This window comes from Hordeum vulgare, chromosome 6H, assembly GCF_904849725.1.
Source record: "Hordeum vulgare subsp. vulgare chromosome 6H, MorexV3_pseudomolecules_assembly, whole genome shotgun sequence".
Lineage (NCBI taxonomy): Eukaryota > Viridiplantae > Streptophyta > Magnoliopsida > Poales > Poaceae > Hordeum > Hordeum vulgare.
In genome coordinates, this window is record NC_058523.1 from 341,295,619 (window position 1) to 341,320,748 (window position 25,130).

Consider the following 25,130-nt stretch of genomic DNA (forward strand, 5'->3'; position numbering starts at 1 on the left):
GGCGGGCTGCCCGCGTGGCACGGACAGCGCGGGCGGTCCAAGACGCCCAGCTGCATTCCGCCGCCTTGACGGTCGATATCCATGCTGGACAGTCTTCCGGTGGGCGCCAGGGGTTGCCGTCTTCAACAACCGTACAACATCCCCGCGCCGCCCTAGCCCTTCCGCGCATCCCGGCATCCCCTTCTCTCGTTTGAGCTTATCAGCACCTGACGCACATGCACGTCGCGCTGCTGGTGGCGCACGAGCTCACGCGCCATCACACTACACGCTACCGCCGCATCGGAGGTCACAAGCGCCACCTTGCGCTCATCACTGCTGGTGAAGCCCAGCCTAGTTCCCATGCGAGCTGTCTCCGTCGGCCCGCATTGCCAGGACTTGCAGCGGGAGGACCACGCGGGCGCTCCCCAAACCTCCACCCGGGCTCGCCCCTACTAGAGATCCGGCAGGAGCAGATGGGGGTACGGGATTCGGCCCCGCTGGGAAGGCGTCACCCAGTATCCCCTGGCGTACTTCACGCAGCAGGGAGAGAGTACCGGAGGCCCAACTACATGAACCCTTGGGGGCTCACATGGCCCAACAACAACCGCATCGACATACCTACGGGCTAAGGAGGAGATAACGCAGACTGTCACTACGGCAAGAGGCACGTGCGCGACCTCACGGACAACCCCCGCACGAACAGGTATGAACAACACCATGGGGGTGATCCGAGGGGGTGGCTTCGCAAGGATGCCCAGCGCTGGTGCACTCGCGGGACGCACCTTCTGGTTGGGAGCTGCCCCAGGCAGACGTCTGGGTCTGGGGATCGGGGATCTCTCGCCTTGGACAGGGTGGACGCACCCTCATGTCCAGGTCGAGGGGCCCCAGCCTGGGGACTGAGGGTGGAACATCCGCCCTTGTTCGAGGGCCAGACGATCCCAACCTGGAGGTCGGGGGTGGTATACCCACCCCTGCCCCTAGGGCGCCCGACGCCCACCTGGGGACCGAGGATGGAACACACGCCCATGTCACCGGTGCAGGCTTCGTTCGGTCACCAGCAGGTGTTCGGGTACCCGTCGTTGCCCTTAGGCTGGGCTAGCCCGGCATGGGGGTGCAACACAGGGTACCAATCTGGAATCCACGGGGCGGGGGTAGTGAGGCAAGTTGAGGCATCCCCCTAGGTTTTCAGCACGCACCACCAAGGCGAACCTTCCGGCCAGCGGGCGCGGGGAGTTCCCCCTCGCTCGAGGGCTCGCTCAGGACAGGACGCGCCATGCCACTACGAGCCCGGGGACCACGAGCAGGGCACGCACCTGTTGACGTGCAACTATTCCTGACTTGATGCCTCCCCGGCAACGGAGCCAGAAAAGAGCTGCTCCCAGTTGCTCAACAATTAGCAATTGTCTTGCAATGGCCCACCAGCGTGTGGGATCGCGGCAGTTTTCGAGGGTAGAGTATGCAACCAAAATTTGTTGGTTCGACACGATGGGAATGAAGGGATATTCTCCAGTATTAGAAGTTGAGTTGTCGGCTCAACCACACCTGAAAGATTAGTATCTGCAAGCAGGATATACGCAGCAAAAGTAGTATGATAGCAACGGTGCTAGGAAAGAATGTGTTGATGACAGATTATTCCTAACTGAAGTATCAATGGCGCCACAAAAGTATTGTAACACGTAGCAGCAGTGTAACGAGTAACAGTAGTGGCAAGGAACAACAATAGTGACAGCTGTAGCAAGTAGCAACAGTAGCAAGTAACAACAACAACAAGTAACAGTAGCAGCAACAGTAGTAACAGCAGCAGAGCAAAGCAAGTAACAGTAGCAGCAATATTAGTAATGGCAGAGCAAGTAACAATGGCAGTGGGACAAACTCGTAGGCAATGGATCGGTAATTTGTCGGATGACATTCATCATGCAACAGTTATAACACGAAGAGATATGTGACTAGCTCCCGTTCGTCAATGTGATGTAGGCATGCATTCCGTGTGTAGTCATACGTGCTAAGGGAAAAGAACTTGCATGACATCTATTGTCCATCCCTCCCATGTTCTCCTTTTAATAAAGAACCAGACCAACGCATTAGCACTTGGTCAACACATGAACTCCGCGAACTATGGTCATCACCGGGAGTGGTTCCGGTTATTGTCACTCCGGGGTTGCCGGATCATAACACATAGTAGGTAACTACAACTTGCAAGATTGGATCTAAAAACACACAAATATTGGTGGCAACATAATAATTTCTGATCTAAATTCATGGCACTCGGGCCCTAGTGACAAGCATTAAGCATAGCAAAGTAGTAGCAACATCAATCTCAGAACATAGTGGATACTAGGGATCAATTCCCATCAAAACTAACTCGATTACATGATAGATCTCATCCTACTCATCACCGCCCAGCGAGCCTACGAATAGATTACTCACGAACGATGAAGAGCTTCATGGAATTGGAGAGGGAAGAAGGTTGATGATGACGATGGCGACGATCTCCTTGATCCGAAGCCCAAAACGGACTCCAGATGTGCCCTCCAGGGCAAGAACGGGATGTGGCGGCGCCTCTGGATCCTGAAACGCGATGAAATATTCTCTCTTGATTTTTTCCGGGATGAAAGGGAATAAATAGCGCTGGAATTGGGGGCGGTAGAGCCACGTGGGCCCCACAAGCCTGGTCGCCGCGGCCGGAGGGGAGGCCGCGGCCACAGGGCTTGTGGCCCACTAGCTCACTCCCTCCGGTGGATCTTTGTGCAGGTATTTTTCGTATTTTCCAGAAATATTCTGTGTAAATTTTCAGGACGTTCCGAGAACTTCCATTTCTCCACAAAAACAACACCATGGCAATTCTGCTGAAAACATCGTCTGCCCGGGTTAGTTCCATTCAAATAATGCAAATTAGAGTCCAAAACAAGGGCAAAAGAGTTTGGAAAAGTAGATACGATGGAGACGTATCAACTCCCCCAAGCTTAAAACCTTTCTTGTCCTCAAGCAACTCAGTTGACAAACTGAAAGAGAAAGAAAAACTTTGACAAACTCTGCTTGATCTTGTTGTTGCAACTATGTCTAACTCGTAACCAGAATTTCAGCAAGATCACAACTTAACCACATAAGAAAGTGACACAAAGGTCTCAGGTAAACTAATATCAAAGGCATAATCAGCTAGCGAGCAAATAATAATGAGTTTCAGATACCAACAATTCAATCAAAACAAGCATGAAGCAATATGAATAGGTGGTATCTCGCTAGCTCTTTCTGAGACAGCAAAATATAAATGTAGAGCACTTTCAAAGATCAAGGGCTCACTAAACATTGTAATTCATAGCAACGAAGATCTAGTCATAGTCATACTCAATATCAATCAAAAGCAAAGCATAAAAATGACAGAGGTGCTCTCTAATTGGTGCTTATATAAGAAGAGGATGACTCAACAGGAAAATAAACAGACAGGACCTTCGCAGAGGGAAGGATTGATTTGAAGAGGTGCCAGAGCTCAAGCTTTGAAAACAGAGATAATAATTTTGGGTGGCATGCTTTCATTGTCAACGTAATGACCAAGAGTTCTCAATATCTTCCATGCTACTCATGCTATAGGTGGTTCCCAAACAGAAAAGTAAAGTTTCAACTCCCCCACCACCAATCAATCACACTCCACGGCTAGCCGAATCCTCGGGTACCGTCCATACTAACATCAATCTGGGGGGAGTCTTGTTTTATAGTTATGTTTTCAATTTAAGCATGGAACTGGGCATTCCAATTACCGGCCCCTTTCTCGTGAATGACAGTGAATAAACACATGTCGAGGATAACACGCCTAACATGGAAGATACCAATAGCCCCCCGTCACCGCATGAGCGGTTCAGGCAAGCAAAACATATTATTTCTTGCAGGTTTAGAGAATGGCACATGCAAATTTACTTGGAACGGCAGGTAGAAACTGCAAATAGGTAGGTATGGTGGACTCTCATGGAAAAACTTTTGGGTTTATGGAAGTGAATGCACAAGCAGTATTCCGCTTAGTACAAGTGAAGGCTAGCAAAAGACTGGAAAGCAACCAACTAGAGAGCGACAACAGTCATCAAGATGCAATGAGTTTGACTAACATTGAGTGCAAGCATGAGGAGGATATAAATCACCATGAACACGAATATCATAGAGGCTATGTTGATTTTGTTTCAACTACACGCATGAACATGCGCCAAGACAAGCCACTTGAATCATTCAAAGGAGAATACCATCCTATCGTACTACATCATAGTCATCTCAAAATCTATGTTGGCATTCAAGACAAACCATTATAAGCTCCTAGCTAATTAAGCATGACATCAGAAACTATGATCTCTAAGTTGTCATTGCAAACATGGCTCTCTCAACAAAGTTGAATCTGGGACGACAAGCTACTCATATTTACAAAAACAAAATAGATAGAGTTCATAGCAACTTTTCTAGTCTCAGTCACTTCATCATATATCATCATTATTGCCTTTCACTTGCACGACCGAACGATGTGAACAATAATAAGAGTGCTCGTGCATTGGACTAAAGCTGGAATCTACAGGCAAACACAAAGGAGAAGACAAAGTAATATGGCTCTTTGAAAGCTAAACAGGTATGCATGCAAGAGCCACTAAACATTGTAACCAATATCGTCTACCTTGACCCAAAGAAAAAGAAAACTATCTACATGGGAAAGCTCCCAACAAGCAAAAGAAGAAAGGAAAATCTTTTTGGGTTTTCTCAAAAGGACACAATACAAGAAAACAAGAAAACGAATATAAACTAGCATGTATAATAAAGTGTCAAAGTGTAAACACCGACTAACAAAGTGAAAGCATAAGTAAGAATGTAAAGTCGGTGAGAACACGTACTCCCCTAAGCTTAGGCTTTTGGCCTAACTTGGTCTACTCGCAAGGACGGTCCTAGCGAAACCCAAAATCATAATCGGGGTTATACGGGAGCGCTGCAGCCACTGCCTGAATAGCTGCCTCACGGAGACGAGCAGCCTTTGCCTCCCTCTCATACTCCTCTACCTCTCCTCTGGTTATGTAATATCTCTGTTTTACCTGAAAGTCAAAGAAAGCAGGAGAAGGAAGGGTAATATGGAAAACAAGCTGTCGGTTAAATATCAATCAGTATAGGAGGGATTCATCATCCCTCTCAAGGAACTGGTAGCGTGTCATAGCGACACAGTTAAGTAAAGCTGTATGGAGTGGGGGATCTCCTGCACGGATGGGTACTCCAAGAAAATTTTCGATGCGAGTGGCATAGATCCCGCCAAAGAAATCCCCATCAATAACATTCTTATTCAGCCTCCTTGCTATAATACCTCCCATGTTGAAGCTTTTTTCACCCGTCACTTCGCTCTTAAGGATACTAAGGTCGGATGCGCATAAGTGACAATGTTCAACCTTGCCGTTAATGCATCTACCTATGAAGAGGGAAAAGTAGTGCAAGGCAGGGAAATGAATGCTCCCTATGGTAGCTTGCGTGATATCTCGAGTTTCTCCAATAGTTATACTAGAGACAAAATCTCTAACCGAAGACTTAGCAGGATCATTAAGACTACCCCCATCGGGTATCTTGCAAATCCTATTGAAATCCTCCAAATCCATGGTGTAGGATTTATCATACAGATCAAACAGTATGGATGAGTCACGGCCAACTGAAAAATTAAATAAACGCACGGAAGAGGCAGTGAGCATAGCATACTGTTCACATTTATCTGAGAGGAATTCTTCTAACCCGGCATTGCGGTCAAGTGTGTCAAACTCATCCTTGAAGCCTGCTTTGATCATGAACTCATCGGAAGGCCATTCACATGGTTGTACCGGTGTGTCCCTTAGTTGATAAGGATCGGGCTCCCGAATAGAAAGACGGGGACCCTTCTTACTTGAGGAACCACCATGAAACTTCCTCCTGAACATAATTTCTTTTTGCTGGAATTTTTGAAGTTCAAGAGAAAAGTGAATAAAGACCAACCACACCTTGTAGCAACTACTCCTACTAGTGCCTAGAGACCATATCACGCGATAAAACTACTTGGGACCAGCTAAAATCAACATTTCAAGATCAAGAACAGGGTCAGCAAGGTAGCAAGAATATGCGAAGGATAAAGCACTAAAGTAGAAACTAATTGGACCAATGGAGGAGTCACTTACCAAGGAGTAATTTCCCCAAAATGGTACGGAGAATGGTGCTTTGAGCAAGGAGATCGAAAATCACAGCCAAATGAGCAAGAACACGGGTTTGAGCTGCGAAACGATTTTTTCTGGAGGTAGAAGAAGAGGATGGGAGATGGAATGAGTGGAGGGGTCCCTGTGGGCACCACAAACTTGGTGGTCACGGCCAGGGGGAGGCCGCGGCTACAGGGCTTGTGGCCCACTGGGGTGGCCCCCAGGCCAGCTCTCAGTCCTAGTATTTTTCAAAAAATCCAGAAAAACTCATATTTGATTTTCAGGACCATCGGAGAACTTTTATTTTCGGGGTACTTTTCTACGGGACGCTAAAACAGGAAATAGGGACAACTAAACTAAATCTATCATTTTTCTTCTAAGCAACAAAAAGTGAAAGCTTAAAACAGAGGTATGTGACTCCTTGATTCATCCATTTCATGGTCATCGAAAGAAATCCGTCAATGGGGTTGATCAAATCCTCATGACAAAACCTTTTCAAATCGCAAAAGGAAATGGAGAATTGTCGAATAGCCACAAAGTCACCTCAATGGGGATATGAATCTCCCCAACAAGCAAATCATACTTCATCTTGACACGAGGAATAGGGCATTCAAAGCCCCCAATAAGAATCGATGAAGTTTTTTCGATAGCATTGATGCAATGTACTTGATATCGTTTCTTTGGAAAGTGCACTGTATGCTCATTACCGTGGACATGGAAAGTGACATTGCCTTTGTTGCAATCTATAACAGACCCTGCAGTGTTTAAAAAGGGTCTTCCGAGGATGACAGCCATGGCATCGTCCTCGGGAATATCCAAGATAACAAAGTCTGTTAAGATAGTGGTGTTAGCAACCACAACAGGCACATCCTCGCAAATGCCGAGAGGGAAAGCAGTTGATTTTTCGGCCATTTGGAGAGAAATTTCAGTGGGTGTCAACTTATCCAGTTCAAGTCTACGATAAAAAGAGAGAGGCATAACACTAACACCGGCTCCAAGGTCACATAAGGCAGTTCTTACGTAGTTTCCTTTAATAGAGGAAGGTATAGTGGGTACTCCGGGATCACCAAGTTTCTTAGGAGTTCCACCTTTGAAAGTGTAATTGGCGAGCATGGTGGAGATCTCAAGATCTGGTATCTTCCGTTTATTAGTCACGATATCTTTCATGTACTTGGCATATGGAGACATTTTGAGCATATCAATTAACCGCATCTACAGAAAGACGGGTCTCAACATTTCAATAAAGTGCTCAAAATCCTCATCATCCTTTTTCTTGGATGGCTTAGGAGGAAAGGGCATAGGTCTCTGAACCCATGGCTCCCTTTCTTTACCATGCTTCCTAGCAGTGAAGTCATTCTTATCGTATCTCTTAGGTTGTGGGTTATCAGGATTAACCGTAGGTTCAATCTCCACATCCTTATCATTGCTAGGTTGAGCAGTATTATGAACATCGCTGTCCATATTGTCACCAGGTTCATGTTCATCACCAAATTGTGTTTCTGCATGAGACGCAGAAATATCATTTGGTTCTTCAGGTGTGACAGTATTTGGCGAACTGACATGTAGGTTTCTATCATCCTTCTTCTTATTCTTAGGATGACTGGGTGTATCAGCATTAATTCCTTGAGAATCTTGATCAATTCTCTTAGGATGGCGTTCAGGATACAAAGGTTCCTTTGTCATTTTGCCCCCTCTAGTAATGACTCTGACAGAGTTGTCATTTAATTCATTGAGCAAGTCATTCTGAGCTTTAAGTACTTGTTCTACCTGAGTAGTAATCATAGAGGCATGTTTACTCAGAAGCTTCAGATCATTGACATTTCTGTCTACACAAGCACTTAAATGACTAAGCATACGAGTACTTTGTTCCAATTGTCTGCTAACATAATCATTGAAACTCTGTTGTTTGGCAACGAAGTTGTCAAATTCATCAAAGCATAGGCTAGCAGGTTTGTCAAAAGGAATATCACTCTCATTGAATCTACGCAAAGAATTCACCTCTACTACTTGTATCGGGTTATCGAGACCATGGATCTCTTCGAAAGGTGGTATAGTTTTGACATCTTCAGATCTAATGCCTTTCTCTTGCATAGATTTCTTGGCTTCTTGCATATCTTCGGGAATGAGGAATAGAATACCTCTTTTCTTAGGAGTTGGCTTAGGAGGTGGTTCGGGAATAGTCCAAGCATTATCGTTGATCAAGATGTTATTTAGCAGGATCTCACCTTGTTCTACAGTTCGTTCCCTAAAAACACAACCGGCACAACTATCTAGGTGGTCTCCAAAAGCATCGGTAAGTCCGTTATAGAAGATATGAAGTATCTCGTTGTTCTTAAGAGGGTGATCAGGCAAAGCATTCTGTAGCTCGATGAGCCTCCCCCAAGGTTGTGGGAGACTCTCTTCTTTGAGTTGAGCAAAGTTGTATATTTCATGCAAGGCAGCTTGCTTCTTATGGGCAGGGAAATATTTCTCACAGAAGTAATAGACCATATCCTGGGGACTACTCACACATCCAGGAAACAACTTAAGGATATAGTAGTAGCGGATCTTCTCCTGACTAGTGAAAAGGGTGGCTATATCGTGTAGTTCGGTAAGATGGGCTACGACCGTCTCAGACTCATAACCGTGGAAAGGATCAGATTCGACTAGAGAGATTATCTCAGGCTCGACAGACAATTCATAATCCTCATCGGTGATAAAGATAGGTGAAGTGGCAAAGTTCGGGTCGTATTTCATCCTAGCTTTCAGAGATTTTTCCTTCCACTTGAGAAGTAATTTCTCAGCGTCATAGGCATCCTTACACGCAAGAAAATCCTCAGCTATCTCTCCCTCCATAACATAACCCTCAGGTATATCAGGCAATTCATATCTAGGAGAGCTAGATCTAGCAGGAGCAAAAGCAGGTTCTATCTCAATAGTATCGGCAGTTTCAGAAGCATCACGAGCATTGGCAGTAACTCTAGCAATATGAGCATCAAGGAATACCCCTAGTGGCATATCAGGCAAAGTAGTATCTCTAGCAGTATCAAGCATAGCTTCATCAGGAAAAATAGCATCTCTAGCATCATCAGGAAAAGCAGTATCAAGCATAGCATCTCTAGCAGTATCAGGCATAACATCTCTAGCAGTATCAGGCATAGCATCTCTAGAAGTATTAGGCATAACATCTCTAGCAGTATTAGGCATAGTAGCATCATAAGCATCATCAAGCACAGGTGACATATCAAGATTTCTAGCAGGAGGTGGTGTCGCAAACTTACTCATGACTGAAGGTGAATCAAGTGCAGAGCTAGATGGCAGTTCCTTACCTCCCCTCGTAGTTGAGGGCAAGACTTTGGTTCTTGGATCTTTGAGATTCTTCATAGTGATCAGCAGATATAAATCCCAAGTGACTCAGAGAATATAGCTATCCTTCCCCGGCAACGGTGCCAGAAAAGAGTTGTTGACGTGCAACTATTCCTGACTTGATGCCTCCCCGGCAACGGAGCCAGAAAAGAGCTGTGCCCAGTTGCTCAACAATTAGCAATTGTCTTACAATGGCCCACCAGCGTGTGGGATCGCGACAGTTTTTTAGGGTAGAGTATTCAACCCAAATTTGTTGGTTTGACACGATGTGAATGAAAGGATATTCTCCAGTATTAGCAGTTGAGTTGTCGGCTCAACCACACCTGAAATATTAGTATCTGCAAGCAGGATATAAGCAGCAAAAGTAGTATGATAGCAACGGTGCTAGGAAAGAATCTGTTGATGGCGGATTATTCCTAACTGAAGTATCAATGGCGCAATAAAAGTATTGTAGCAGGTAGCAGCAGTGTAACGAGTAACAGTAGTGGCAAGGAACAGCAATAGTGACAGCAGTAGCAAGTTGCAATAGTAGCAAGTAACAACAACAGCAAGTAACAATAGTAGCAACAGTAGTAACAGCAGCAGAGCAAAGCAAGTAACAGTAGCAGCAACAGTAGTAACGGAAGAGCAAGTAACAATGGTAGTGGGACAAACTCGTAGGCAATGGATCGGTGATTTGTGGGATGACATTCATCATGCAACAGTTATAACACAGAGAGATATGTGACTAGCTCCCGATGTGATGTAGGCATGCATTCCACGTGTAGTCATACGTGCTTAGGGAAAATAACTTTCATGACATCTATTGTCCATCCCTCCCGTGGCAGCGGGGTCCAAATGGATACTATGGGATATTAAGGTTCTCCTTTTAATAAAGAACCGGACCAACGCATTAGCACTTGGTGAACACATGAACTCCTCAAACTATGGTCATCACCGGGAGTGGTTCCGGTTATTGTCACTCCGGGGTTGCCGGATCATAACACATAGTAGGTAACTACAACTTGCAAGATCGGATCTCAAACACACATATATTGGTGGCAACATAATAATTTCATATCTGAATTCATGGCACTCGGGCCCTAGTGACAAGCATTAAGCATAGCAAAGTAGTAGCAACATCAATCTCAGAACATAGTGGATACTAGGGATCAATCCCCTTCAAAACTAACTCAATTACATGATAGATCTCATCCTACTCATCACCGACCAGCGAGCCTATGAATAGATTACTCACGAACGATGCAGAGCTTCATGGAATTGGAGAGGGAATAAGGTTGATGATGACGATGGCGACGATCTCCTAGATCCGGAGCCCAAAACGGACTCCAGATCTGCCCTCCAGGGCAAGAACGGGATGTGGCGGCGCCTCTGGACCGTGAAACGTGATGAAATCTTCTCTCTTGATTTTTTCCGAGACGAAAGGGAATAAATAGCGCTAGAATTGGGGGCGGCAGAGCCACGTGGGCCCCACAAGCCTGTTCGCCGCGACCAGGGGGTTGGCCGCGGCCACAGGGCTTGTGGCCCACTGGCTCACCCCCTCTGGTGGATCTTTCTGCAGGTATTTTTCATATTTTCCAAAAATATTCTCCGTAAATTTTTTCTGAGAACTTTCATTTCTGCACAAAAACAACACCATGGTAATTCTGCTGAAAACAACGTCAGTCCGGGTTAGTTCCATTCAAATCATGCAAATTAGAGTCCAAAACAAGGGCAAAAGAGTTTGGAAAAGTAGATACGATGGAGACGTATCAGCGCCCGTGGGGCATGGCCCCCCGGAAGCGTCCCCGGGACCTGCATCATCCCGTAACACCTCAATGTCGCCCGCGCGACGCCTCGGCACCACCTCTGCATCGACCCTGCATCGTCCTTCAATTCTTCCAGAACCTACTTCATCCCGTGACACTCTCACGTAATAACGAGCCGACGCTCTATACGCCTAGGCGCCCCCCCCCCCCGAGGACGCGGAAGGGGTCCACACCACGCCTAGTGGAGAAGACGGAGGAATGAACACAGTCCACCAATGACTTCTGGAATCAGGCGCCTAATGCCTCGTGGGTAGGGACACTCGCGAGGCCAAAGCATCCTCGTGACCTCCCATATACCCCCGCACTGTGACACTCTCACGTAATAGCGAGACGTGGCTGTATACGCCCAGGGGACCCCGAGGACGTGGAAGGGTCCACCCCACGCCAAGTGGAAGCCCTATGCACAACACTGGGGGGAGACGGAGGCGGTGAATAGCTAGGATGCCGGGCGAGGCTTTTTCTCGTTTCTTCATTGCGTTTTAAGTTGAGGCCCACTGGGGCCTTCCCCTTTCCGTTGTATTTTGAGCTGTTGAGGGCTCGCAGGTTTCGCTGCTTAATGCTTTGAAAAGAAAAGAAGGGCAGGGATTCCGTTTCTATGTTCTCTCATTTTGCCGAACTCGTGTTCTCCTTCTCCCTTCACTCTGAATGGTGTTTCACGGGAACCTCGGGAGGGCTCCGGTTCTCACAAGGCAATCGCAAAAGGGAGCGTAGTGCGAAATCGCTCGAGCGCCAAAAACGGGGCTCCTGGGCCCCGTCTCAGGAGTCTTACCAGTCATAATGCCACTCGCCACTGTTGGCGATGTCCGGGAGTTCCGGTCAGCGCCAGGTGTGGCGGGGCCCTGCCCTATGAAGCGTGAGCCTCACGTCAGCATGAAATGTGAGGGACTGGGTCCTGAGCAGCACGCCTCAGGGCCTTACTGGTCGCAAAGCCACTCGCCCCCAGGGCGACGGGGCTTTGCCCCGTGAGGAGCAACCTTGGTAACGGCTTGCACCTCACGGCGGTAGGGAAATGTGCGGGACCTGGACCTACAGACACAGAGTGCCGAAAGGGTCCTCAAACCGCCCCAAAAGCAGGAAGGAGGCGCCACAAACAAGGCCATGCTCGCGGGCCAAATCATCAGCACGGCAACATCACGGGCTGGCAACACGCGCGGCCAGAAGGGAAGCGTCGCGCATACCTCGTCATCAAGGAAGATGCTAAAAGGTACCCACCACACATGTCCAAGATGTTGTTAAACTTAACAAATGAACCTATCAGGAAGACGAGGCAGTGGATCATAAGGACGCATCATCATCGGAGCCCGCGCCGAAGCCTTCAGGAGCAAGCCTTGTCACCAGGTCTTCCACATGAACCTCGACCATTTGGCCAGGGTGGCACGGATCATCTCTGGCACCAGATCCAGCACCGAAGCAAAGTCAAAGTCGGGGTCGAGGCGAAGGAGGTGGCTAAAGACGTCCGAGGCTGCTTGACCCAAAATGTCATGGCTCCTCTCCACCGCAAGCGCGAGGGCCTTCCCGGTGCCCGCCTTGAGGTGCTCCACGACGTGGTAGAAAAAGCCCAAGTACCCGGCATCATCAGGAATCAGGGGACAGGAGACACCCTCTCCACAGATGTCGCTCAGAGCACGGGAAGCCCTCCCCTCGAGGGAACGAAACATCCGGGAGCGTTCAAGTTGAGCCTCTCCAACCAGGGAAGTCGCGCCTTTCACTTGTTTGCAGATATGAGACAGTTTACCTTTGGCAGTGGCCTGTGCGTCCAGCGCGACTTGTCGACGTTCCACTTCCTGATCGAACCTTCTCCGGAGGGCATTGACCTCATTTTGCAGGCAACCACGATGCTTGAGGAAGCGTGACTCCTCGAACCTCAACTTCGCACGATAGTCGAGAAGGAAGGAACGTCGAGCCTCCACCACCCCCTTGTCTATCTTCTCCTGAAGCTTCGCTTCGCGAGAGGCATGGGATTCCTTAGCGACCAACAACTGGCGCTCCCTCATCTCTAGTCACTCCTGCTCCACGCTCTGTTCCACCTCTACAAGCGCCAGCGAGTCGGCGGATGCTCGAGATCCGGCAAGGAAGGATTCCGTCGGCGGACCCCCCCCCCCCTAGGGAGGCCCTCGGTGGGGTTGCTCTTCAAGATTGGCGATGAGGGCACAAATATCCTTGTGATGGTCTTCGGAGGCCCTACGTCGATAATCAGCCTCATGAGCCTCGGCGTGAGCGCGCTCGCGGGCTTCTACCGCTACAGAGAGGGATGCCTTGGTCTCTGCACGAGCGCGCTCCCGATGCAGGCGTTCGAGGTTCACGGCAACCTCAAGCTGGCGCCACCGTGACGCAAGGTGCTGGCGCCCACCTTCCCGATAGGCTTCGTGACTGGCAAGCCCGCCCCCAGACGTTGAAGGGTGTCTGCCACGGTGTGGAGCAAGCCCCATGGCGCGGCAGGCGAACCCACGATAGGCTCCAGAGGCCAGCATGGGTCCTCACTACTACAGCGACAGAAACCTTCTGTCGTCTCTTGAGCTTGCGTTGGTTTTTCCCTTGAAGAGGAAAGGGCGATGCAGCACAAGAGCAGTAAATATTTCCCTCAGTTTGAGAACCAAGGTATTAATCTAGTAGGAGAATCGCGTCAAGTCCAAAGTACCTGCACAAACACAAAAGAGTTTTCACGCAACGCTATAAAGGGGTTGTCAATCCCTTCAAGATTAATTGCAAACTGAGATCTGAAGGCGGAAAGTGCAACGAAGTAAAAGAGTAAGGCTGAAAATATGGTGTGAAGTAGACCCGGGGCCATAGTGTTCACTAGAGGCTTCTCTCAAAATAACAAATTTTACGGTGGGTGAACAAATTATTGTCGATCAATTGATTGAACCGCGCAAAGTCATGACGATATCTAAGGCAATGATCATACATATAGGCATCACGTCCGAGACAAGTAGACCGATTCTTTCTGCATCTACTACTATTACTCCACACATCGACCGTTATCCAGCATGCATCTAGTGTATTGAGTTCATGACGAACAGAGTAACGCCTTAAGCAAGATGACATGATGTAGAGGGATAAACTCAAACCAATGATGAAAACCCCATCTTTTTACCCTTGATGGCAACAACATGATGCGTGCCTCGCTACCCCTTTTGTCACTGGGTGAGGTCACCGCATGGTATGAACCCAAAACCAAGCACTTCTCCCATTGCAAGAATCATAGATCAAGTTGGCCAAACAAAAACCACAACCCGAAGAGAATTACAAGGATATGAAATCATGCATATAAGAGATCAGAAGAAACTCAAATAAGATCCATAGATAATCTGATCATAAATCCACAATTCACCGGATCTCGACAAATACACCACAAAAGAAGATTACATCGGATAGATCTCCATGAAGATCATGGAGAACTTTGTATTGAAGATCCAAGAGAGAGAACAAGCCATCTAGCTACTAGCTATGGACCCGTAGGTCTATGGTGAACTACTCACGCATCATAGGAGAGGTCATGGTGTTGATGAAGAAGCCCTCCGTATCCGAATCCCCCCTCCGGCAGGGCACTAGAATGTGCCCCAGATGGGATCTTGCGGAGACAGAAGCTTGCGGCGGCGAAAAAGTACTTTCGATGATCTCTTGATTTTTTCTGGGATTTTAGGGAATATATAGGCGAAAGACCTAGGGTAGGGGAGGCCCAAGGAGCCCACAAGCCTGGGAGGCGCGGCCCCTGGCCGCGCCATGAGGGCTTCTGGGGTCCCTGGTGACCCTCTTCCTTGGTTGTCAAGTCTCCCGATCGTCTTCTGTTTTGGAAAAAATATTTTCGGAAGTTTTATTCCATTTGGACTCCGTTCAAAATCCGCCTCTGAAAAGGGTCAAAAACATGGAAAAAACAGGAACTGGCACTTGGCACTGAGTTAATAAGTTAGTCCCAAAAAAGATAAAAAAGGCATACAACACATCCAAAGTTTGACAAGATAATAGCAAGAAACAATAAAAAATTATAGATACGTTGAGACGTATCAAGCATCCCCAAGCTTAACTCCTGCTCGTCCTTGAGTAGGGAAGTGATAAAGAATGAATTTTTGATGTGGAATGCTACCTAGCATAGTTGTCCTTTGTAACTTCTTTCATGTGACATGAATGTTTAGATGCGTAACATTCAAAACAATAATTTTCTATTGGCATGAAAACAATAATACTTCAAGCAAACTAGGAAGGTAATCATGAACTTTCGAAATAACAAGGCCAAATAAATTTATCCCTACAAAATCATATAGTCTGGCTATGCTCCATCATCCCCACACAACTAATTTAAATCATGCACAACCCCGGTATTGGCCAAGTAATTGTTTTTCCACAATTACTTTCTCAAACTTTTCATAACTATCACGCAATACATGAGCGTGAGCCATGGATATAGCACTATAGGTGGAATAGAGTGTGGTGGTGGTTGTGAGACAAAAAAGGAGGAGATGGTCACATTGACTCAGCGTATCAAAGGGCTATGGAGATGCCCATTAATAGATATCAATGTGAATGAGTAGGGATTGCCATACAAAGGATTCACTAGAGCTATAAGTATGTGAAAGCTCAAAAGGAGAACTAGTGGGTGTGCATCCAACTTGCTTGCTCACGAAGACCTAGGGCAATTTGAGGAAGCCCATCATTGGAATATACAAGCCAAGTTATATAATAAAGATTCCCACTAGAATATGGTGTTGACGAAACGAGAGGCTCTCAATCATGAAGAACATGGTGCTATTATGAAGCACAAGTGTGGAAGGAGATAGTAGCATTCTTCCTTCTCTCTTTTTTTTTTTTGGGCTCTTTGGCCTCTTTTTTTGTCTCTTCTCTCTCTCTCTCTCTTTTATTTGGGATCTTTGGCCTCTCTTTTTTCCTCACATGGGACAATGCTCTAATAATGATGATCGTCACACTTTTCTTTACTCACAGCTCAAAACTTAGAACGATGATGACTCTATAGAAAATGCCTCCGGCAGTGTACCAGGATGTGGAATGATCTAGCTTGGCGTATGACATTGAAACATCTCGCTAGCTATCTTACGATCATGCAATGGAAATATGAGAGTGACGGCACAAGTCATGAGACGGAACGCTGGGAGTTGCATGGCAATATATCTCGGAATGGCTATGAAAATGCCATAGTAGGTAGGTATGGTGGCTGTTTTGAGGAAGGCATATGGTGGGTTTGTGTACTGGCGAAAATTGCGCGGCACTAGAGAGGCTAGCAATGGTGGAAGGTGAAAGTGCATCTATACCATGTACTCACATTAGTCATGAAGAACTCACATACTTGTTGCGAAAGGTTTTATTAGTAATCGAAACAAAGTGCTAAACGCATACTCCTAGGGGAATGGTTGGTAGGTGTTAACCATCGCGCGATCCCGACTGCAACACAAAGGATGACAATCAATAGATCAATTATGCTCCGACTTCCTAACATAGCGGTTCACCATACGTCCACGTTACGGGAATCACTAACTTCCACACAAGTATGTCTAGATTCACAACACCCTACTAACATAACTCTTAATATTTCCAAATCCACGTCCCAAAACTAATTGAGAGGAATCAGACTTCTCTTTCTACTCAATGCACATGAAGATGGAAGTTTTTGTATCCTCTTTGGGTACCTATCACCTTTGGGACAACTTTTATAGCACAAACCAACTACGAAGTGACACACCGCCGTGCTCTAAAAGATCTAAGTGAAGCACATAGAGCAAAATTATCTAGCTCAAAAGATATAAGTGAAGCACGATGAGCATTCTAGCAAAATCACGATGAGTACATGTCTCTCTCAAAAGGTGTGCAGCAAGGATGATTGTGACACAACAAAAATAAAATACTCCTACGATACAAGACGCTCCAAGCAAAACACATATCATGTGGTGAATAAAAAATAGCTCCAAGTAATGTTACCGATGGATTGAAGACGAAAGAAGGGATGCCTTCCCGGGGCATCCCCAAGCTTTGGATTTTTGGTGTCCTTAAATTTGTCTTGGGTTGACTTGGGAATCCCCAAGCTTGAGATCTTTCCACTCTTTATCCTATTGTCCATGAGAACATCACCCAAAACTTGAAAACGTCACAACACAAAACTTAAACAGAAACTCGTGATATCATTAGCACAAGAAAAAAAAACTACCACCTCTTTAGGTACTGTAGAAATCTTGATTTATATTTATATTGGTTTTATATTACTGTATTCTCACTTTTCCATGGCTAGTACCCCCCCCCCCCCCCCGATACTATCCATAGTTTCATCAAAACAAGCAACCAACTCAACAAAAACAAAATCTGTCAAAAACAGACCAGTCTGTAGCAATCTGTATACTTCGTATACTTGTGTTACCTCAAAAATTATGAAAACTTACGAATGCCTGGGAAAAAGGCATGTCAACGAGCAGCAAAAAGAATCAACTCAAAAGCTCTTTCTGAATAAAAATGAAAAATAATATCGTGAGCGAAAAGTTTCTGTCTTTTTCCAGCAAGATCAAACAACCATCACCAAGACTAGTCATAAAGGTTTTGCTTGGCTCAAACACAAAAAGAAACACAAAAAGCACAATCATAACAGAATTATGATGGTGTGGAAGCAACAAAACAGAAAGAAAAAAGGATAAATTCATTGGGTTGCCTCCCAACAAGCGCTATTGTTTAACGCCCTTAGCTAGGCATAAGGTGATGGAATCACGTATCGTCGTCTTTCGTGCTCAAACCATAAGTAGCCCTCATCATGGATTCATAAGGCAATCTTATTGTCTTTCTAGGAAAATGCTGCATGCCCTTCTTTAAAGGAAATTGAAATCTAATATTCCCTTCCTTCATATCGATGATAGCACCGATAGTCCTTACGAAAGGTCTACCAAGAATGATAGGGCATGTAGGATTGCAATCAATGTCACGCACAATGAAATCCACGGGTACATAGTTCCTATTTGCAATAATAAGAATATCATTGATCCTTCCCATTGGTTTCTTGACAGTAGAATCCGCAAGATGCAAATTAAGAGAACACTCCTCAATCTCATTAAAACCCAGAACATCACATAAAGACATTTGAATTGTGGAAACACTAGCACCCAAATCACACAAAGCATTGCATTCATAGATTTTTATTTTGATTTTGATAGTAGGTTCCCACTCATCATGAATCTTTCTAGGGATAGAGACTTCCAATTCAGGTTTCTCTTCAAGAGATTTTATCATCGCTTCGACGATATGATCGGTAAAGGCCTTGTTTTGGCTATAAGTGTGTGGAGAGTTTAGCATGGATTTCATCAAAGAAATGCATTCAATCAAGGAGAAACTATCATAATTAAATTCCTTTATATCCAAAGTAGCAATTTCATTACTACTCAAGGTTTTAATATCTTCTACTCCACTTTCAACGCTTTTAGTATCACGATAGATGGACTCTGAATCATTGGGGCGTTTTTCAACCAAAGTGGATTCATATCCAGCCCCATCATTATTAGGTTTAACACAAGATAACAAATATTCAATGGGAGCCACACCAAGCACTTTAAGATCTTCGTGATTCTTATCACGAGAACACGTCCTTTTAAGCCATTCATGTCGAGAATGAATTTGGGCGGTTCTTTCTTTGCTCTCACTCATGGAAACACGCATAGCTTTCAAAGTTCCATCCATATTGATCTTGGGAGGAGCACATCTAACTTTCAAAGCATCAATATCACTAGACATTCTATCAACGCTCCTAGCCAAATCGTCAATTTTGAGTATTTTTTCTTCTATGGACGCATTGAAAATCTTTTGTGAGTTGATAAACTCTTTGATATTACTCTCTAGATCAGAGGGTAATCTATTGTAATTTCCATGAGTATTGTTGTAGGACTTGCCAAAGTTATTAGAGGGGTTACTAGGAAAAGGCCTAGGAACATAGTTTCCTCTAAAAGCATTGTTGTTGCCAAAATTATTCCTACCAACAAAATTAACGTCGAAGCTAGCATTGCTACTCTCAATCAAGGAAGACAAGGGCATATCATTAGGATCTAAAGGAGCACTTCTACTAGCAACCAAATTCATTAACTCATCCATCTTAGCACTCAACGAGTTAATTTCTTCTATAGCGTGTACCTTCTTAATAGTAGGTGACCTTTCAGTGTGCCACTAAGAGTAGTTCGTCATGATATTGTATAGGAGTTTTGTGGCTTCTCCTAACGTGATTTCCATGAACGTTCCACCTGAGGTGGAGTCCAAGATATTTCTAGAAGCGAAATTCAAGCCAGCGTAGAAGATTTGTATAATCATCCAAAGACTCAAGCCATGAGCGGGACAATTTCTAATCTTCAATTTCATTCTCTCCCAAGATTGTGCAACATGTTCATGATCAAGTTGCTTAAAATTCATAATATCATTACAGAGAGAGATAATCATAGCCGGCGGAAAATACTTGGATATATAAGCATCTTTGCACTTGTTCCAAGAATCAGTACTATTTTTGGGCCAAGACGAAAACCAAGTTTTTGCTCGATCTCGCAACGAGAAAGGAAAAAAGCATCAATTTAATCACATCATTATCCACATCTTTCTTATTTTGCATATCGCAAAGCTCAATGAAGGTATTAAGATGGGATGCGGCATCTTCACTAGGAAGGCCGGAGAATTGCTCTTTCATAACAAGATTCAGCAAAGCAGCATTGATTCCGTATGATTCCGCACTAGTGGCGGGAGCAATCGGAGTACTAATAAAATCATTATTATTATTATTCGAGAAGTCACAAAGTTTGGTGTTTTCAGTCATGGTGAATTCAGCAAGCACGCAAGCACACAAGCAAAGAAAGTGCAAGCGAGAGAAAAGGGTGATCGAAATAGGCGAACGAAAAAGGCAAATATTTTTGTAATTTTTGTTTTTTCAGAAGTGGGGGAGAGGAAAACGAGAGGCAAAAAAGTAAATGCAAGAGATGAGTTTGCGACACTTACTTGGATGAGTTCTTGACTTGATCCTCCCCGGCAACGGCGCCAGAAATCTTTCTGCTACGGCGATAGAAACCTTCTGTCGTCTCTTGAGCTTGCGTTGGTTTTTTCCTTGAAGAGGAAAGAGCGATGCAGCACAGGAGCAGTAAGTATTTTCCTTAGTTTGAGAACCAAGGTATCAATCCAGTAGGAGAATCGCGTCAAGTACAAAGTACCTGCACAAACACAAAAGAGCTTGCACCCAACGCTACAAAGGGGTTGTCAATCCCTTCAAGATTGATTGCAAAGTGAGATCTGAAGGCGGAAAGTGCAACGAAGTAAAAGAGTAAGGCTGAAAATATGGTGTGAAGTAGACCCGGGGGCCATAGTGTTCACTAGAGGCTTCTCTCAAAATAACAAATATTACGGTGGGTGAACCAATTACTATCGAGCAATTGATAGAACCGCGCAAAGTCATGACGATATCTAAGGCAATGATCATACATATAGGCATCACGTCCGAGACAAGTAGACCGATACTTTCTGCATCTACTACTATTACTCCACACATCGACCGGTATCCAGCATGCAGCTAGTGTATTGAGTTCATGACGAACAGAGTAACGCCTTAAGCAAGATGACATGATGTAGAGGGATAAACTCAAACCAATGATGAAAACCCCATTTTTACCCTTGATGGCAACAACACAATGCGTGCCTCGCTACCCCTTCTATCATTGGCTGAGGTCACCGCACGGTATGAACCCAAAACCAAGCACTTCTCCCATTGCAAGAATCATATATCCAGTTGGCCAAACAAAACCCACAACTCGAAGAGAATTACAAGGATATGAAATCATGCATATAAGAGATCAGAAGAAACTCAAATAAGATTCATAGATAATCAGATCATAAATCCACAATTCAGAGGATCTCGACCAACACACCGCAAAAGATGATTACATCGGATAGATCTCCATGAAGATCATGGAGAACTTTGTATTGAAGATCCAAGAGAGAGAAGAAGCCATCTAGCTACTAGCTATGAACCCGTAGGTATATGGTGAACTACTCACGCATAATCGGAGAGTTCATGGTGTTGATGAAGAAGCCCTCCGTATCTGAATCCCCCCTCCGGCAGGGCACCAGAACGTGCCCCAGATGGGATCTTGCGGAGACAGAAGCTTGCGACGGCGGAAAAGTACTTTCGATGATCTCATGACTTTTTTTGGGATTTTAGGGAATATATAGGCGAAAGACCTAGGGCAAGGGTGGCCCAGGGAGCCCACAAGCCTGGGAGGTGTGGGCCCCCTGGCCGCGCCGTGAGGGCTTGTGGGGTCCCTGGTGACCCTCTGCCTTGGTTCTGAAGTCTCCCGATCGTCTTCTGTTTTAGAAAAAATCTTTTCGGAAGTTTTATTCCGTTTGGACTCCGTTCAAAATCCTCCTCTGAAAAGGGTCAAAAACACGGAAAAAACAGAAAATGGCACTTGGCACTGAGTTAATAAGTTAGTCCCAAAAAAGATAAAAAAGGCATACAAAACATCCAAAGTTTGACAAGATAATAGCATGAAACCATCAAAAATTATAGATACGTTGGAGACGTATCACTCACCTCCTGTACGGCGAGCAGGAGAAGCGTGCAAGGGTCATCCGGTCCGAGTCCATGCTCGGGGGCTGGGGGCTCCCGTGCAGCCATTTCGTCGGCATTAAGCGCCCCATGAGACCCCTCATCGCCATGCTGGAGGGGTCCAAGGGGAAAGCGCGACATGGCCCCTGGAGGGGCCACAGGCGAGGGGAGAGGCACACCCCCGAAGTACCGGAGGTCGTGACCTAAGAAGACCACGGGAGGTACACGTGCATGGTACTCAGGAGACCGAGCCTCGTGGAGTGCGAGGGAAGAGGCCACGGGATGCCCGGTGACCTCCGGAGCAGGTAGCACTGATCCGGCTCCCCGGTAGCCGAAGGGGAGCCTAAGGAGCAAGGGTCCAAAAGATAGGCGCATAAAGGGAGGACGAGGGAGAATACGAGAGCTTACTCGTCAATGACCATCCACTTCTTCCTCACCGAAGTCCCCCGCGCTGGGGCGGCCGCCCTCCTCTTTCAGCCGGCGAGAGCAGCCTGGCGGGGGAACTCGCAGGCCCTCGAGCGAGGCTCGAAAGTGGGGGTAGTGCCTTCCACTCTCGACCGATTGCCACCACCAACCCCGGCTCGACACGGAGCCAGAGTCGGGAGGGGGCGGCGGCGCACGGCTCACCCCGGTTGCGGGGGAGACAGCATGACCATGGTTCTCGCGGGTCTAAACTCCACGGGCCGAGGCCTCCGGGGGACGCCTTTACCCTCAGGAAGGAGCCCCCACTCATCAAGGAGTGGCATCTCCGTGACGAGAGCTCCCGGGGCCTTGAAGCTGTACAGCGGGAGGCCGTTCGGGGGGAGCTCATCAGGATTGTTGCCGGACAGCCGGCGAAGGAGCTCACGCAAAACATCAGGGGAAAAGGGGACAACTTGGGTCCTCATTGAGTCGATAGGCCCTGTGCAGGCCAAGATTTGGCGGGAGTGGCGCTGAAGAAGAGCAATCCACGGACAGATAAAATCACGTACCACCATCGCCATCGTCACCCCCGCACGCCTCAGCCTTTCCAGCCGGATCAAGACCGCCGCGAGCTGGGGTCAATGAGCTCTTCGCGTCCCCACCACCGGTTCGGTTTAGCGGGAGCCGACGGAGGATGAAATAGGGCTCCGGCCCTGGCAGCCTCAACCTACACCCACTGTCGTCGGAACCTTTCCGCTTCAGGGAGGAACTCGGCATAGAGGGCCCCGGGGACTGTTGCGTCGGCAGCTTTCAAGGACGCGCACCCGGAGCACTGACCTCAGAGACCAGCTCAAGGGAGAAGAAATGGCGGAGCAATTCCACGGAAGGAGTAATGCCAACAAAATCCTCACACGGGAACGCGAAGGCGGAGAGGAGAACCAAAGAACGGGGGTCAAGGTGGAGCACATGGATCTGGTAATGCGGAAGCACTGCGTCGAGGAAGCCCGAGAATGGCGGCAGTGCACTAGAAAGGCCGACGTCGAAATGGAGAGGAACCACGGGGGATGCTCTCTCACCCCGAGGCCATGAACCCGGCCAGATCTTGGTGGCCCCCCACTCATTGGAGCCGGCAGCAACTACCAACCGGACCTTCTTCAACCCCTCGAATTTCACCACCATCGACCGCTCCAGCACGGACCAATGCGCCACCGGGACGGTCGGGCCCCACGAGCCTCTGTATTTCCCCCATTCTCAGGCATGACAGAGAGAACAAGGAAAAGACGATGCGACACGCATGGGTGAGAGGAAGAACCAGCGGCTGGATCAACAGAAGAAAGAGCCGGTGGAGAAATGGATAGGGGCGGAGACGCTCTGCAGACATAGGTGAGGAGATGCTGCGCGAAGAGGACGGGTCCGCCATTTAAAGGCCTGGCCCACTTGCGTTTAGGGCCCATGGCGCTTCGGTCCGCCCTAAAGGCTCCTCCAAGAAGCCAACCCAGGCACGCCTTGGGCCGGGGGCTACTGTTGGCGTTCTGGGAATGGGGGTACCCAGACCTGCCTGCATGCGGCCCACGGCTGGCGCACATCGCCGACCCAAGATCAACTGGTATGATGTCACCCGGGACAAGGCCCTTGCGAGGGGCCAAGCCATGTGAGGAGGAGGAGCATCATGACCCGCAGGGGGCCTCCTCAGGACCCCTCCGGAGCGGCGGATATTCTGAGGCAAGGCCGGGCCTCGGGTCTCAAGGGTAACGCAAGGGAAGGACAGGCGAGCGGCAAACGAGAGGACGGAATAGTTTCCACTTTAGCGCAAAGGGGGCGGGAGCATACCAAGGCTCCAAAGGCATCTTCCAAAGGTTTCCCTTGTGGTGCAACAAAGCTGCCACCGCCCGCCAGTAGGGGAAACGTCATCTTTGGGCCCGTCCCTGCAGCGCGGGCAGTTACTTTACACGCGAAGACCACCTTTGGGAAGGGGAGCATGTTCCCTTGTTCCCGTTAAAAATTGGCCGCTGTGGGATCCCTTCCCTCCGAAGCTATGAGGTAAAAGGACCTAGGCCTCCGCTATAAATAGAGAGGGTAGGATACTTGAGAGCGGGGGGCGATCAGTCCATTCTCACCCAAGAGCAACACACCAAGCCACTTGGCCTCCAAAGGCTCGAGAGCACTGTACTAGTTCATCCACCAACCTGTGCGAGAGGCAATCCACCAAAAGCAGGAGTAGGGTTTTACGCTTCGCAGCGGCCCGAACCTGGGTAAACAGTTGAATTTTGTGTTTCCCTCACCATCGAGTGAGTCCTTCGTCGTTTCCATCGAGTAGCGGGCTAGGTGAGGCTGAGTAGGGAGAGATCTTCCCACACGCCCCTGTGTTCGAATCCTTCGGGTTATGCGAAGCCCAAAATCCGGCAGGCACGATCTCAACAACACAGGCTTTGTCAATATAGTTGGATCATATGATGTAATTCCGTTACCATCTAGTTGTGATGAATTGAATATTTTCCTTTAAGATCTCGTCATGTTGGATTGAGCATATTGGTATGACAGCACTTGATGTAAGTCTTGTGTGGGATACCCGTAGTGATATTGGGGTATTCTATTTATTCGCTTGATATATGTTCAGGCATCAACTTGCAGGTTCCGGTGACCTTGGGGATCTATGCATAGGGTTGATTGCACGTTTTCATACCATGTTCTCCGATAGAAATATTGGGGTGCTCCTTGCATGTTCTTTGTGTTGGATTGAATATGATAACTCTGAAATTATTTGATACATGTCACATAATGTACCCACGTATACTTGAGGTGACATTGGAGTATGCAGGTGACATTAGGGTTGACTGATATGTATGATTGGTGTTATTCTAGTACGAACTCTTA